The 16,375-nt window shown below is 33.6% G+C and overlaps 1 long non-coding RNA gene across 1 annotated transcript in view; it reads left to right on the top strand.

Annotated features, from left to right (window-relative positions):
* The window catches only part of LOC140743346 (uncharacterized), a 466,218-nt gene extending 456,325 nt beyond the window's left edge, over positions 1-9,893 (top strand). Inside the window, exon 2 of the long non-coding RNA XR_012102454.1 lies at positions 8,413-9,893. This is a non-coding gene — a long non-coding RNA (uncharacterized LOC140743346). The remainder of the gene's footprint in view (positions 1-8,412) is intronic.
* The last annotated feature ends 6,482 nt before the right edge of the window (positions 9,894-16,375 follow it).

Here is a 16,375-nt window from a genome sequence, read left to right as displayed (position 1 = left end):
CACACAGGTAACATTAGTACGATTGCCACGTCGATTTATTTAGAACATAAAAGATTTTTAATATTGGTATGGTCCCATGAGATGTTGTTAGGTTAGATAGTGAGATAATACCTTAAGACAGAAGGTCCCTTAAGTAGGGACTGCATACATTTACCGGCTTGGTTTTACATAGATCTCAAAACTTTTTACGGTAGAAGAACTGAATGGCGAGACTTGGATCTTTTTACAAGCATTGTTTTTGATGGCATCTCATTCCTTTTTGTAGATATTTCTACTCTTTTCCTTTCCGGTACCTTCTACTAGTTGAATCTCAACAACAGATTTTTTAAAGCCAATTAAATTTTTGTAGTTAGTCTTTGTAGTTATGTAAATAATCTTGCCATTCATCATCACTTTCATTCGAACATGACAATAAATTAAATCAAAAAAAGTTACTATTTTGACAACTGAAATTATTCCCATTGTCCTCAGGAAAAAACATCTCTACTGATTGTGATTTATTTATTTATTTATTTATAGTGATTTAACGTGTCTTCGTATTAAATAATCGACATCCCTTACTTTCTTCTGAATATCCGACAAAAATCATTGGTAATCTTTCACTGACTTCGTCGGACTCCGGTTTTTTATATAAACCACAGTATTTACTGCTCTTGCTCAAATTCGGTTCAATTTATAATATACTTCTGACTTCTGAAATGAAATTAAATGAAATGTTTATTTAATAATGATAACATTCGTTTTAAACTTCTCGCATTTACAATAATAGTTCTGTTAGCTGTTTCAACCACAACAATTTGTTTAGGGGTATATAGCATCGCCTTCTGATGTAGAATTCCATTTGTTGATAAGAAAATATTGAAAGCTCTATTACAAAATTTCGTTCATCCATCTGATCTCATACCTACATTTGTTCGACTTGCTAGTTCCCATTTCAACACTTTATATTTTTGAAATTTCGTAAATACTCACTCTTATATTTGAGAAAATAAACATGTGTCATTCGTGAATAATAGTCGATAAATAATAACATGTACCTTGAACCGTTGAGTGAAGTAGCTTCCATGGGACCACATGAATCTGTATGTACGATCTCCAGTATATCGTTCGTTCGCGTTCAGAGGTTTGGAAATGGTTTCTTACTAGTCGTCATATCCGTCGTAATGTTCACATCATCAAGCCCGGTCATAATATTCTTATATTCCGGATTAATATGGGCTAGTCTTCTATGCCAATATTTATTTGACATTGTCAAATATCATATCGGTGATTTGACAAATTGTTTAAATTTATATATACCATGTACGTTGTGGCCAGTTGCGATGATGTTATCCATAGAGTTACTAATAGTGCAACCGTTTTTCAAGAAATTAACAGTAAATCCTTTTTCAATAAGTTTACTCACCGCTAACAAATTCATACTAAAATTATTAGTCTGCATTTGTCTTTTGCATTCAACTGTAGTTATTTTTAGAATTATTATTTGCAGAGTATATTAATAATACATATTTTCAGCTAGACTATATTTTTATTCACTTCTATTTAAAACTTAACTCACCGTACAATATAATTTTATATATAGCTATTATAGATTACAAATAATTTATATTAAAAAGGTTTCTTATAATAGTTTCCACGTTTTTTCCGGGTAGGTATTACCACAAAATAAAAACTAACAGAAGTCAATCTTCATACAAAGTGGGCTGGAGTAACGCACACATAGACACCACTTACCGACTAGTTATCTCGGGGGGACTCGACTCGACTCGTCAGTTCATTTTTACACGCATTTGTAACTGTTTTGTGCAAGCAATGGAGCAAAAAAATACCCTAATTGTGCAATGGACGGTTGTTTAAATTCAACATTAAACTGTGGATTTTCGTTTTTTTTATAGCTATCAATTATCAAGCCACTAGGAGCTGATATTTTTGGTGATCATGGCAAGAATATGTTATAAAGTGGCTATCTAAGCTCGATTTATATAACAGTTTCCTATTTCGAATCACTTGAAATGAATATAACTAAATTTTTGTAATATTGCGTTGAAATGTTAGGTACCTAATATTACGTAAGTTGAAAACATGATTTTTTGTTCGTATATATATTGGTTTGTCTTTAATGCCATTTGGTAGGTTTAGGTCTAAAACGGATAGGGCAAAAGGAATTGTGTAATTAGGGTAATCCTTTTAGAAGTTATTAGGGATTTTCCATTGTGAACATTGTAAATTTTTATATGTAAGCTTATTTTCATAGACATTTATTTATGCGCAATAAGGCCGAAATTTGCCTAAACACTTGTTTCCTTGGAAACAAACTTATTATTATTTTATAATACGGTGACAGTTGCTTTACCTCACGACAGTTATTGTATTTTGTGTATGTTGCCGTTAGATTGTAGAATACGTTAGCATACACATTAACTAGGCAGTCTTAAGATTAGCTAGAAAATATGCAGATTAACTATGTAGTTAAAATTTGAAACATCTTTTCAGACTTGTTCTTAGGACTAAAACACATGCCTTTTTAGGACACGACGACGTAGTGTGATACATAGCGACATCGTGCCGCAAAGCGATATTGTTTCGTGAAAATATACAAAGTTTGTCGTAAATTCATGACACGACGACGCATCATAGCATGCATGGGTCGACGTCAAGGGGTAAAAATTGATACAATCTTCGTTTTGTACTTTAGGTAATGGACAAGCTAATCTGCGTTTTAACTGATTTAGGCACATTAGCCGTAACATCTAGTTTTCTTCTTATGACATTTGTCAGAAATTCGGAATGTTTTTGATATTATATAACTTTTTAGGGTTCCATACCCAAAGAGTAAAAACGGAACCCTATTTCTAAGCTGTCCGTTTGTCTGTCTGACATAGAGCTCTATTTCTGGATCCTTAATAGATAGAAACTTAAATTTTTTTACGGCATATTTATAATGGTGGCCGCTTTAACAACAAGTAATAAAAGTAAAAAGAAAAACTTTCAAATAAAGGAGAGTTGCCATACAAAGACCTTCTTTTTCTTTATGAAGAGGAGGAAACCTTCAAAAGGTACTCAACGACGTGGGAGTGACGCCGGGTTATGTGGGACTTTAGCCGCACTAAAATCCTTCGGTGGCCGTCCTCAACGTTTGTCGGAGAACTCCGGGATCTCCGACTGAACGCAACCGAAGTCCTCTAAGCGCGATGCCTCGATCGAGCTCTGCGTTGGGAGAACAGTTTTCGCTCCTCCTAAACTATCCGGTGTTTTTTTTTTTTTTTATAATGTAAGAGTAGCAGACGAGCATGCAGTCCACCTGATGGTAAGTGGCTACTGCCGCCCATGGACATCTGTAATCAACCCCAGATAAGATAAAATATTCCTACCTGAGGTCGGCCACGGATGCGCCGCTACCCCTGAGGACTAAGCTGAAACGCCTCGGAAAAGTCTGTCTCCCTTACCACACCCTTCAACCGGAACACAGCAACTCCTAACACTGCTGTTATTAGGTAGAAATAGGTGTGGCGTTGGTGCCACCGGAGTCGAACCACAAAGGGTTCTATCACCTTCAAACACTTTGTTCACGACGGTATGCGACTACACATACCGCCGTCCTTCCCGCGGACACTTATTGGACGGTTCGAGCTCCCTCTTGCCACTCCCAACTCCGGAAGCCCCCTTTTAGTCGCTTTTTACGACAGGCACGGGATATCGAAGCCCTTTTTTAGTCCAGGAACTACAGGGACAAATATATAAGGACCTGCTATTTTTTGGCGTTTTTCATTTTATCTATTGAACCGTAATAGATGTTACAGTTGAAATGTTCACAATGCATTATATGGCTGCTATAATATCAATTAGTAAAAATAAAAATAAAATAAACAAATGTTTTTGTGGTACGGAACCCTCAGTGTACGAGTTCGATTCGCACTTCACCCATTATTTGAATTGAATTTAAATTGAAGTTGGAATTGAAAACGTCTTTTGTCTCGAGAATAAAAACAATTGACGTCGCCTATAATAGTAGGGGAGCCCAAGACGGGATTTCGAGAGTGACTCGAACGCGGCAGATTAAGATATGGGAGATACCTTACATCCTATAGAGTATCTTAAACTATCCATTTGGGGGGTTCAACCAGGGAAGTCCATCAGACTATTAATAAAAAAATGTATTATCTATAGTAGCTTAATTACATTCTGAAAACAATAAATTTATAATCTGATGATTTGAGGGCGGCGTTAGGGAGGAATAAGGTTGCAAAAAAATCTATACCTGGACATACTCGAGTGCGGTAATTTTTTTAATATAAAGGAAATAATGCTAGAAAATATGCACTATCTGATAGCGCCATTTATTAGCTTGGATCCCTGGAAAGTAATGGTGTATAACAAACTAAAGGAAAAGGCAAATTTTATGGAAAATACATTATTCTTCATACATTCTCATTCTATTTTTTTTTCAAATCGTCAGTATAGAAAACCCCTCCACTAAATCGTCAGATGAAGGGTTATGATAAGTAAAACATCAGTTGGAATTTCCTGTATAATAATCTTATCCTGTATAATAATCTTCGAAGAGTCACTGACAGTCTTTCGAATCGAATCGTCAGTTTTTCGAATGGGCGACTCATCTGAGGTAGCTTCATATCCCCTTTGAAAATCTAATGCGCTGGTTACTTTTTTTTCCATTTTTACCTCTCGTATGACTATCCCAAACCAGCAGATAAACATATTTCCGGCATCAGAGATATATACTCTATCACTAACCTGCCGCGCCTTGAGTATGTCTGACTCTGCTTTTAACATCTTTCGAATCATCTAGACACTATTCCCACGGTGAATCGAAAAATATCACACAACCTTTTCTTCACTCTAACGTGTAATCTACACAATCGTATAGGACCTATCGGCGCTCGAGTTTCTACCCATTTAACATCATCGGCTCCCCTACTACTCTTACATTTCGCGGACAGAAACACAGATTCATTAACGGCAAATGTAACTTTGTCATCCTATATAACTTATATAGGATACAAAGTTATTTAATGTAGTTGGTGTATCTAGATAACTGGACAGAAATTGCAAAATATTTTAGTTTTCCCATGAGTTATATACTAAACACTAATTGTATTCTCAATTTCAACCTTCTATGTCTGCTAGAAGTGCCTTAAAGTTTTGATGATCGGTCAGTCAGTCAGTGAGTGAGTGACAAAATTACGAACTTTGACTACTTGTAATTCTTAAACTACTGGTTCAAATTTAATGAAATTTGAAATATACCGTGTCTACACAATGCTTGCTTGGCTCCTGAAAATTCAAGCTTCTAGCTTCATATGCAACGAAGTTACAGGGGGTCGAAAATGGGCCGAATTGCTTCGAGAAAAGTATGCTACGGCCGTGCCGCTTTTTTTGGCTTTGGCTCGACTTGGCGGAGGCACTGCCGTGCCTCCAGATTCTGATAACCTACCCCAGAGCATGATAAAATTATATGGATGTACGAATTATGTATACATAGACACCCTTTGAGCAATTATTTTGATGATATTTTCTATAACTTGCTTATTTATACTTCTTATACCTTCCAATATTAAGTGCACGTAAAAAATTACAGATTTAATATAAAAACTTTATTTAATACATTTAACACGCGACTCTACAAATGTCTGGTAAATATTCGAAATCATGTAATTTTGATCACCGTACATTCATTGCAGCTAGTGCAGTTTAAATCTCAAGATCTTTAGCGTAACAATAATGAAAAGTATTACTATAATATAGATCAATACAGTACTTTAATTTGTAACTGTTTAGTTAATAATATTAACTAATAATTAATTTGTTAGGTCAATAGATTTAAGATTAGTTGAAACCAACGAGCAATAAGAACCCATAATGATAGAAAATCTCATAATGATAAAAAATCTACGGATTTGATAAAATCCGTAATGTTTCAATAGTTAAAAGATAACGTGGAGGAAACTTGTGAATACTGGATACCTCTGCCGAACAAATGACAAAATATTTGCATATTATTTCCAAATATTTGTTAACGTTGTAACAGAAAGAAAATGTATTTTCTAATAATCGTTGTGTAGTATAATGTACGTTTTTAAGCTAATCATATAAACACCAGATACCTATGGAAGTTGCATGTTAATTTTTTCCACTGCGAATTTTTCATCGCCAGTATCTACTAGTATTTTGATTCAACATTTTACTAGGGGGGGCATGGATTATAGTCGGACAAGACGGATATTTGGTGTCAAGTCCATGGATAAAAATGTAAAGCAATTAATTTATCAACCTGAGAGTAACTGCCGGTTAAAGAATGTTCCAATGCCGGGCACGAACCTTTTCCACTGCTGGAGGCCTAGTGTGAACAAAGTGGTGGCGCTAAGTACAATCTAGTAGCTAACCTATCTACTATTATCCCATAATATTAACAGGTTCTTCAAAATAACGCACACAGAAAAATAGCGCAGAAATGAGTATATAACTTCTTTCATCTAACCATGTGAACTTGTACATTGAAACAATTGGAAGAATTGGCGCCCATTAACTAATTGAAACGTGACAATAAAAATCAAGTTCACTGCGGACTCGGAGACAATTGCACCCAATTAAGGGCTTACAGCATCTCTTGTTACGAGAATTATCTGATACAATTCAGGATTATAAAACATATTTTTTATATCTCTATTGGCATATAACGAAGTGATCAGCTAGTTACTGAAGTTGCATGCACTGTAGTAACACACTATGAACTTAGTTGCGCTATGTTTACTTTATGTTTATGTTTAATCCTTCAATAGCTTAAAATTGTTTTTTTTTTCTTATTTACGTCCTTTGAAAGTTCAAATATTTATGATCTAAAACATGTCAGTGTTTCAATCGAAAAACAAGGGAATTCCCTAGATTCCGTTAGTCTGGTTTAAAATGTTATTTATTATTCGCAAAAGTGACTAATTTATTTGACAGACATGACGTTATTTGTAAGATATTGGTATTTGCATTGGGGACTGCTTAATCTGGTACACTAAGTACATTGTAACTTCTAACAATAAAAACAGTATGAAATAAGTTGTCCAGAATATGGTTATATCATAAATACATCATAATTTACTTTAAGTTTCGTTATAAATAAACTGTGAACAAATATTAACTGTGCATTTTTAGATTTAATTAGGTATTACCTATATAACGTTAAGGATATAATACAATTATGTTTGTTCATCTTTTTTAAGTAGGAACTTTACGGCATACAGCGACCAAATATTTCTAACTGGTATCCTCTAAAGGCGCTTATGACTCTTGTATTATGCTATTGTTATAACTTTTTAATTCAGTTGCATTATACAGTGCGGACAGTTGAACGAAAGATATACTAAAGCTCATAATTATTCATTCATGCATTCATTCACAGGCAATTTTCAAGGCACAGGCAAATCTCAGAAATACCCAATAAAAATATCGTTTCAGTCCCTCATGAAAGGGCATATACCTATTATTGTGTGAGCGAACTATCTTATCGAGTGCGACATTTGTTTTTTAGCAAAGATCACATATTTTACCACATAATCACATTATTTATTGCAAGCTAGGTTTTGGGTGGGCACAGTGTTCATTAATAATCTATTTAATGGAATAATCATCACATTTTTGGGAATATTTATAGGAAGAATACATACCTAGTCCTAAAAACGTTTCTTATTTTACCCGCCACCCTGGATTTTTAGATGAGCATCGCGATATAAACAATTACCACAAATATCTCCACGTTATATATACGATGACATCATAATATAACAATAAAAATATCAAAATATTCTAATTTTGTACCAAGTAGATACCTATATGTTAGCCTGATTTCGTAGACAGGTATTCACAATAATTTTGTTAAAATCAAATACTTATAACATCAATACATATGTCACATATATAATATAGGAAAATAAGTACTTCAGCTTTAGGAAAAGTAATTATTTAATCCAATCACAGAACCTAGTTATGTATTTTCTTCCTCATCCCTTACTCCCTAAACGATAGCTAATGATAATTCAATATATGTTCACTAACTACACATTAATTATTTTCGGAAATTACTAATGACTATTGTGGTAAAAATGTACCAGTGACCTCCAATTTATGAACGAAATTTAGATAAAATTATATTTTCTTCCGTAAGTAAATACTCTATGCATAAAACAATTCCAAAACATAGATCATTCTTTTCGTTCCCTTAATTATGCCGCGTGGCTTATTAATTAGTATTCCTAACACTTATAATTTACTATACGGTGCCATAACTCGCATCTCGTTATACAAAATGGTGCTGAAATAGTGCGAATTAAGGCTAATGACAAGTAATATATGTATATTACTAGCTCGCGTAACTAGCGTAGTGTGCGTAGTCACTTGTGTCTACAGACTGTTGACTATGAATGATGGCCATAATAATAAGACAATTGACAAAATCTACGCCGATTAGCAAGACTAAAAGAAAATTAAAATACTTTTATTTAAATATGTACTGGAATTAGTATTGAATGTCAAATGTAATGTTAAGTTAAACGTATTTGCAGGTGATTTAAAAAACCATATTACTTTTGGAGCATTGTCATACCACACATGACAAAATAATTTCATTTTGAAACAAATGCCTTATAGAGAACAAATGTTGAGAATAGAGAATAGAAATAGAGAGAATATAATGATATGATATTAATAGATAGAAAAAAACCATGTGCACGCAGTCGAAGTATCCAAGTAGACTCCTAGTAGTCTTGTTATATTTTATACGGATTAGTTTGCGGAGTATATAGAAATTACTGAAAGCAAATTAATTAGTGCTGCATATCTATTGGCTTAGACCAGGGGTTCCCAATCTTTTGAAACCCGCGGCGCAGTTACAAGTTTAATAATCTTTCACGGCGCCCTGTGCCCTGTCCTAGCTAACTATTTGAAGAAGACGGTCGAAAGAAATAGGTAACTACAATAATAGAAGTTACCTTAGGTTGATCGAAACGAAATTTAAAACACCACAATATGAAATTGTACAATACGTTATTATAAAATAATTTAAACTGAAAACAACAAGAAAGACTTGAGGATAACAAAAATAAAATACGATATGTATTCAGTCAAATCAATGTGAAGGGTAAGCTAAGTGATCTCCGCGCAGTTTTTCAAAGCGGGGAATATCACTTGACACTGCTATTCTCATTTCTTGCTCCACATTGATCCGATATTTGTTCTTTATCACAGCTACATCTGAAAACCCAGCTTCACATAGATATGATGTTGCAAACGGAATGAAAATTTTTAATGCTTTGGATGTTAAATTTGGATATTCATTTTGAATCGATGACCAAAACGCCAATATTTGTGGTGTCCAATGATTAGAGGATCGACTCACGGCGCCCCTCTTTACTTTCTACGGCGCACCAGGGCGCCGCGGCGCACACTTTGGGAACCCCTGGCTTAGACAGTAAAATTATAATTGAAATAAATAAATACATAATATTTTTTCAATTAACTGGCAATTTTGTAAACTGGAGAAATTGTTTAATTTGTATGAGATCCTTTGACCAGGTTGTAAAATGTCGTACTTGTGGAGTCTATTTTATTACTTGATGTGTGGTTTACTTGTATTAACGTATTACTTGTATTATTGCACGTGTTGGTAAAGATCACGTTTTTTCTTTACTGTAGTGTGTGTAAAATTATATTTAATTGTGCATCTCAGATAGTTTTAAGCATAGATTTAAATTATTTTAAGTAGGTACCTACTTTTTGTGTGCTCGATATGACTGATAATTATATGATTTTTTGTGTTATTTCATTAGTAATAACTATAGATATAGTGTGTATGATTTGTGTTTAATAAATAAAATATAATGTGTCCAAAATTGTGTTTTATTTATAACCTAAGTGTTACATAGCATAAAACACGTAGTAATATTTATTTGATACCTAATAATGTGATTTTGTGTACGATAATTAATAATTATTAGATTTAAAATCTATACACATAAAAATGTTTAAAGATTTCGATGTCTGAAAAATTAGGATTGAAGCCGATTATAGATTTCTTCTTATGAAGATTTTGCTTGTAAGTCAGCCGACATCGAGTGTTTACAAGATTACAGATAAAAAACAACTAACGTAAATCAATATTCATTGAAGTTTATTAAAGGAAAATATGATACCACTTTCTACCCGAATGTGGAAGATATTATTGTATGTAGTATATAGTATTTACCTATGTCTGATTCCTTGCAATCCGTCTAAACATTGGCTACATTTTTAAGCAGTCTGTTTTTTGTTTTCATAAAAATTACGTACTTACCAGTTTGTTTCTTATAATAATAGTGTTCATTCGTGGCTTGTGACCAATGAATTGTTTTACCTAATGTGCAAGAGCTACGCTGTGTCTAATGCACACGTACTGTAATGTCAGTACTGCATCATATATTACATATTCTTGAACATTTATGGTAATAAACAACAATTATTAAGCATCTACATACATAAATGATTTAACCTTACAAGACAATAACCAGTTTTTTTGTCTTCATATCCTGTGAAGAAAATATAATTGCCATATATTTTTACCTTTTTAGAAAAGACATACATACATATCGAAACTATGAGTGTGTAAACAGTTATTTTATCTATACATCGTCAATTGATAGGCTCGTAGATTCTCTATAAAGAACAATTCATTATAATAACAATTTGCGTAATTTTATGAAACCTTCTTCAGGTATTGGTCATTGAATCTTTGAATCGAATATTAAAGGCCAATTGTTTATCTGTTTCAATCGCAGGAACTCAATCCCGAAAATCTAGTGTCAAAGACCCCCTCAATTGTAGCAATCTATATTATGTTTGTCTGCGTGTGTTGCTACATGTAACTTTGTTGTAAGTCGGGAAGAAATAAACGAGACTGACAGAAGATAATCTTTATCTTTAATCGACAGTTTTAATAGTATGTGTGTACATTATGAGACAGTTAAACCGATGGTTTAACAAACGACAAAACCCACAGATTAACGTGACTCACGAGTAATTTGAAACCATACGGTTAACCAAATATAATAAAAACCTGAATAAATAGAGCAACGCCATACGGTACCAGACTATAATGTGCTAACTGCTTTATTTGTTTCAAAATATACAAACACAAATCCGAACACTAATCAGAAGGAAAAATGAATTTGTGAATCACGATTTTGAATAGCACGACCCTTCGGTTATAGCCATTTGGCTGGTTCAAATGACGCAAGTACTCGAATTCCTTGCTTGCAAGTTCGTATCGTTGTGGTTGGCCGTGTGTGGATAAAGTAAAGGCAGTTTTCGATCGCAGTGAACACGAGTAGACGCGTATGTGAAAGAAGTTGTACAAGTAACGTGTGGTTTACCGTTTGCCGACCGCGCCACATGTTGTACATATGACAAATTCGAACCACGACACAAACGTACGTACCACTGACCATACATTATGTTAAACAAATGTCTGTAAAAGATCTGAAGCCTGTTTGCAATTTAGAAATAACTGCATTTTCTAAGCTTGTTATGCGATACCAAAACAGTGATTTGTTATTAAACTTCTCATCTCTACCACACTCCGTTCACTGAATTAGTGCCTCAGTACAAATTAATAATATTCTAAAATTGAGAATATAGGATTTGTTAAAAAATAGTCACGATTCTCGGAGTTACGTGTAAGAAGATTTACAAGAAGCTCGTTATATTTAGGTTAATTTTATTAATGCAATTCTAAAACATTTGTGAAAGTAAATACTTTCTTTGTAACGCTACGTGTAATGCTGAACGCCTCATAAAGTTAAACTCCTATTTCTAAAATATCGATTTTGTTCTTATAATTTTAGATAATAACAATAATAGGAAATATTCAATCTTTGCTAGTTATAGCGACTCGATATTATCGATTGCTCTTTACTCTTTGACCTATAAGATACCAATGTTATTTCAATGTTACTTAATACCATTGAACATACCATACATAAGTAGTTGTCCTTACGGATTCTGTGTGAAAATAATTAAAATACAATTATATTAAAAAAATATATATTAATTAATGTAAAAAATATTTACTTATCTAATCCCAACGACATAGGTACGACCTACATTACATTTCGGCTAGATATACCCTAATTGAAATGAAGAAAGAAAATAATGAGATTGAAAGTTCAAGTTAATTATTATAAATAATTAGCAAACTTCATACATACAACACACTTAACATCTTAACTTACGAAAGGCTTTGGTTCCTTCGATAGTTATCTATCTGTCTAAAGGATATATCTGTAATAGTGGTCAAAGTGGTTATAATTATCTTGATCCCTAGCTAGCGGTTATATAACCCTTATAACGTACTCTGATTACAAAATACACAACACATTGGATTAAACGAGTATATAGCCCTGGCTGGACCGGAAACTATATCTTAATTCATAATTTAGTTGTCTGCCCGCTTATAAATCGGACCCTCTGTAAAAATAAAACAACCAATCAGTCGGACAACAAAATATTGAATCATAAGTATATTATATGTAGGTAAGTACCTATAGTAATATGACTTCATATTTTATACATATAATGGGTAGGCCCATAGATATATTATACTAATAGATTGGCAATCCGAAAGAGTCAGAGCATAGTATATGTGTGTGTTAGAGCGAGATAGACAGGCGAGACCATTCACGTATAGGCTATCAGCCTGTATCAGCCTGACGTTTATTACCGTAAAAATAAACTCGCTTATTTTTAAAGATTTCTAATCAAAAATAGTTAAAACAGTGCTTAGTAAGAATGTTTGGCCTTAGTTACGTGTGCTGTACCTGGATGTAACACATCCAAGAAAGAAAACCCAGAAAAATACTCAACTCACATGTAAGTACTACATTAATTGTTTAGCTGTTTAAATGCAATATTTTACACTTATTACGAAAGTGTTATATTATACCAAAAGATAGGAAAAATCTTCGATTTTATCACATAAACACTAGAAATGCACAGAAATACAAATAAAAAAAATAATAAATACGTGAATAGTTGCTATTTCTTATCAAATTTTTGGTGTTGCGTATTAACAATATCGATAAAAATTTATCGATATTTCTAATTCAATAATATTTCTAAGTATATAGTTTAAATAGGTTGCGTGCAATGCAACTAATATAAAATCTTATACGACCTTACCTAAGTTTGTATTTTTTTTTTGTTTGTTAGGGCTAATTTTCGGAAATACTGAACCGATCATGAAAATTCTTTCACAGTCAGAAAGTTACACTATTCAGAAGTGCTATAGGCTATATTTTATTATGATTGAACAAAAAGTTCAAAAATATTATGAGTAAGGTTCATAGTTTTTTAACCCCCTTACACCTGCCAAAAGGTACGAAAACTCCATAAACTGCATCAATTTATTATACAGGTAGCAAGTAACTACTGTAATTTGTTTCATAGCTACATATATGCGCACATTGATGTTTTTATTTATTTTATTTATTGGCGGTCTTCACCAGTATAATTAATCTTTAGCGATTGTATCCTCTTTAAGTCACTGACTGAACAAACTAATAAACAAATTTGTTATTGATATCTTTATTTAATCGATATCGATACATTATTAGCAGTAACACTAGCGATGCACACTTTGGCATTTCACACACACATAAACAATCAGTTTTTAGTCTCGCTTGACATTTCATATCGCCAATCTACCCTACGTCAGTAGGATAATATATCTATGGGTAGGCCATTACTGTCCGAATGGTGAATTTAACACTTCTCTCATAATTAGAAAGCTTAAGTCACGGAATGGCAGAGCGTATTAGTAGACTTAACATACCTTAGAACACAAAATATATTTCTTAGGCATCTATTAGGACATTTTCTCTACAATTTTTTATCAAAATCGTTATATTAAGTAAACGAAGTAAGAAACCTGCGAATCTGGAGAAATATATCTACCGCGAAAAAACTATTAATAAGGATAAATTTGAAGATATGCAATAGGTACATACATAATAATATGTACTTGCAGGGTGAGTTTGAGTGACCTACCATGTACCTATGTTCTTGTTATTATAATATTGATATTCAGCTCTCACTTTAAAATAAACATGTTTAGCTTTCCATTGTCAAGCTTCACATCATAAGTATGCCGCTTTTACCTTCAAAGGTGTTAAGCCCAACACACATATGCACATAGGTACTTATAAGCGGCTCGCACTGTATCGTATCATAATGTCCATTATGGTGGGGGAGAGACATCTATAAAAACATTGTACATAAGTAAATGAAGCCATGAAAATAGCGTCGTAACTAGAGGCTTGACTAACTAGCAGCTGCCAGCGGTAGGTACGAGTAGGTACATACCTTTGAGAGCGCATTTGCCGACATATAAAAAAATATATGTAATCTATATTACTATGAGACGGCGTAAAGAAGGTTATCGATACGACAAAAAGATGCCTTAACATGTCATCAAGGGGGTACAAAATTCTGAATCTTGCCAGGCGCACTACTTCGCTGCATAGGCAACTAAAGGTCTATTCTGCCGGCACGAAATTTGTAACTCCGTCCAAAGTTTCCAGCGCTTCCTGCTTCGGTGCAATTTCGGATGTCCGTTTTGAACAGGCGTGACAAAAAACGAACGGTATTAGTTATTTGATACAGCAGCTGTATGGCTTTGACTTTGAGCTCGCAGAAAAAAAAATCTCACAATAAGGCATTCATTCTTCGTAGAATCAAGTTCTACAATAAAATCCTTAAGAACTCTAAAAATGTAGTTATGCCTTTTTATCCTTTTGCTTTATGTAACGTTACATCAATAGATTGATTAATTATATCGACCGCTGCTAGGAGCGCAGCGGAAACCAATTACTAGTAGACGATAACACAATAATCTAGGGCTTTAATATTAATTCAATTATCTAGTCTAGGTACATGATGGTAGATAGTTACACATTATAGGTACTAAGGAATAAAATGGTAGGCATGGTAAATGGTAGGTAGGGACTTGATTACATAGCTGTTTGAGTGGTGAATAGTTGGCTATTATGGCTCTATTTCCTATGCCAATACTAGGTAGTGATTTTCAGTATCCGGCCATTGTGTTTGCGGTTAGTTTCCAGAAAACTGAAGGTTTTAGACCCACTACTCGGTTTGTTTAATACATGGTACTCTACATAAGCCAAATCATGCATGCCTTTATATGTTTCGATAAAACAGGTTCAGCATTCTTTCCTAATTCCTATAACTTGACATGAACGTCTTGTCTGACGCCCGTTATTAATGAGCAATCTATCCAAGTTTTACCTAACAAAAGTCAAATTTCACAATGTCTATGTTAAAATTACAAATTTCAATGTTTGGTCGGCAAAAAATTGGATATTGAGTAGGTACTCGTATCTATTGTTAATAACGGACGTAAGGATGTCCACACACCTTCGATCAAGTGATCAAAGCCACACACCAAACCATTGGTCGTCGCTTCGTTTGGTAGCTTTTGCTGTTCATCCTGCACTGGCCGATTAAACGACGATCTATCGATCATTGTACCTTCGTCAGTTCACTAAAATGAAGGTATTCAGAGGTGGTCGTGGGCAGGCACTATCCACCTTGACTGTTCACCATTCTGTTGTCGGTCATTTTTTAGGTCGATAGGTGTGGTAACATACCAAAAGGCAAATCGGTGACAAAGCTTGCCAGCTTAATAATGACACAATCGTATAAAAAAATAACGATTTTACCCGTAAAATGTCCACCAACGCTTTATAGATTAAGTTTAGAACCGGTTTTCAAGTAGGTATGCATTATAAAACAGTCAGAACTGGCCACCTTTACACATCCAAAAATATTACTCATAATGCACAAGCAGATACCTAAACCCATTTAAAAAAACAACAAATTACTTCTACAAGCTTCATTTTGAAGAAATGGTTTCTCAATTACAAAAGACAATTATCTAAGAAACTTAATTTACACCGCAATCGTGTTTAGTTTTAAGTACCTTTTATATCATATATTAACGAACGTGCCAAAGTGAATTAGCTATTATCTAAGTCACTCACCTAAAATTTATAGAGTAGATTCCTTATCTTACTTTATTAATACTAAACTCGGTTTATGTTTCTGTTTTTATAAGTCCAAAAAAAATTTACAGATTCCGAGAAAATTTCATTGGTAAAAGATCATTGGTAACGATATTAATCTGGTCCAACTATTAAATTTCCTCTCTCCTTCCTTCGTCAGTTGTAACCACAGTGACACATCGTGAAAGGTTTCTTACCTTGTCATAGAAAGATCCTAATGACGGGACATAAAAAGCCTTGCAGTGAAAAATAACGTTAAATCA

This window comes from Epargyreus clarus, unplaced genomic scaffold, assembly GCF_041222505.1.
Source record: "Epargyreus clarus isolate Ecla_fem2 unplaced genomic scaffold, WU_Ecla_fem_2.2 ptg000007l, whole genome shotgun sequence".
Classification (NCBI taxonomy): Eukaryota; Metazoa; Arthropoda; class Insecta; order Lepidoptera; family Hesperiidae; genus Epargyreus; species Epargyreus clarus.
This window is presented reverse-complemented; position numbering and strand designations above follow the sequence as displayed.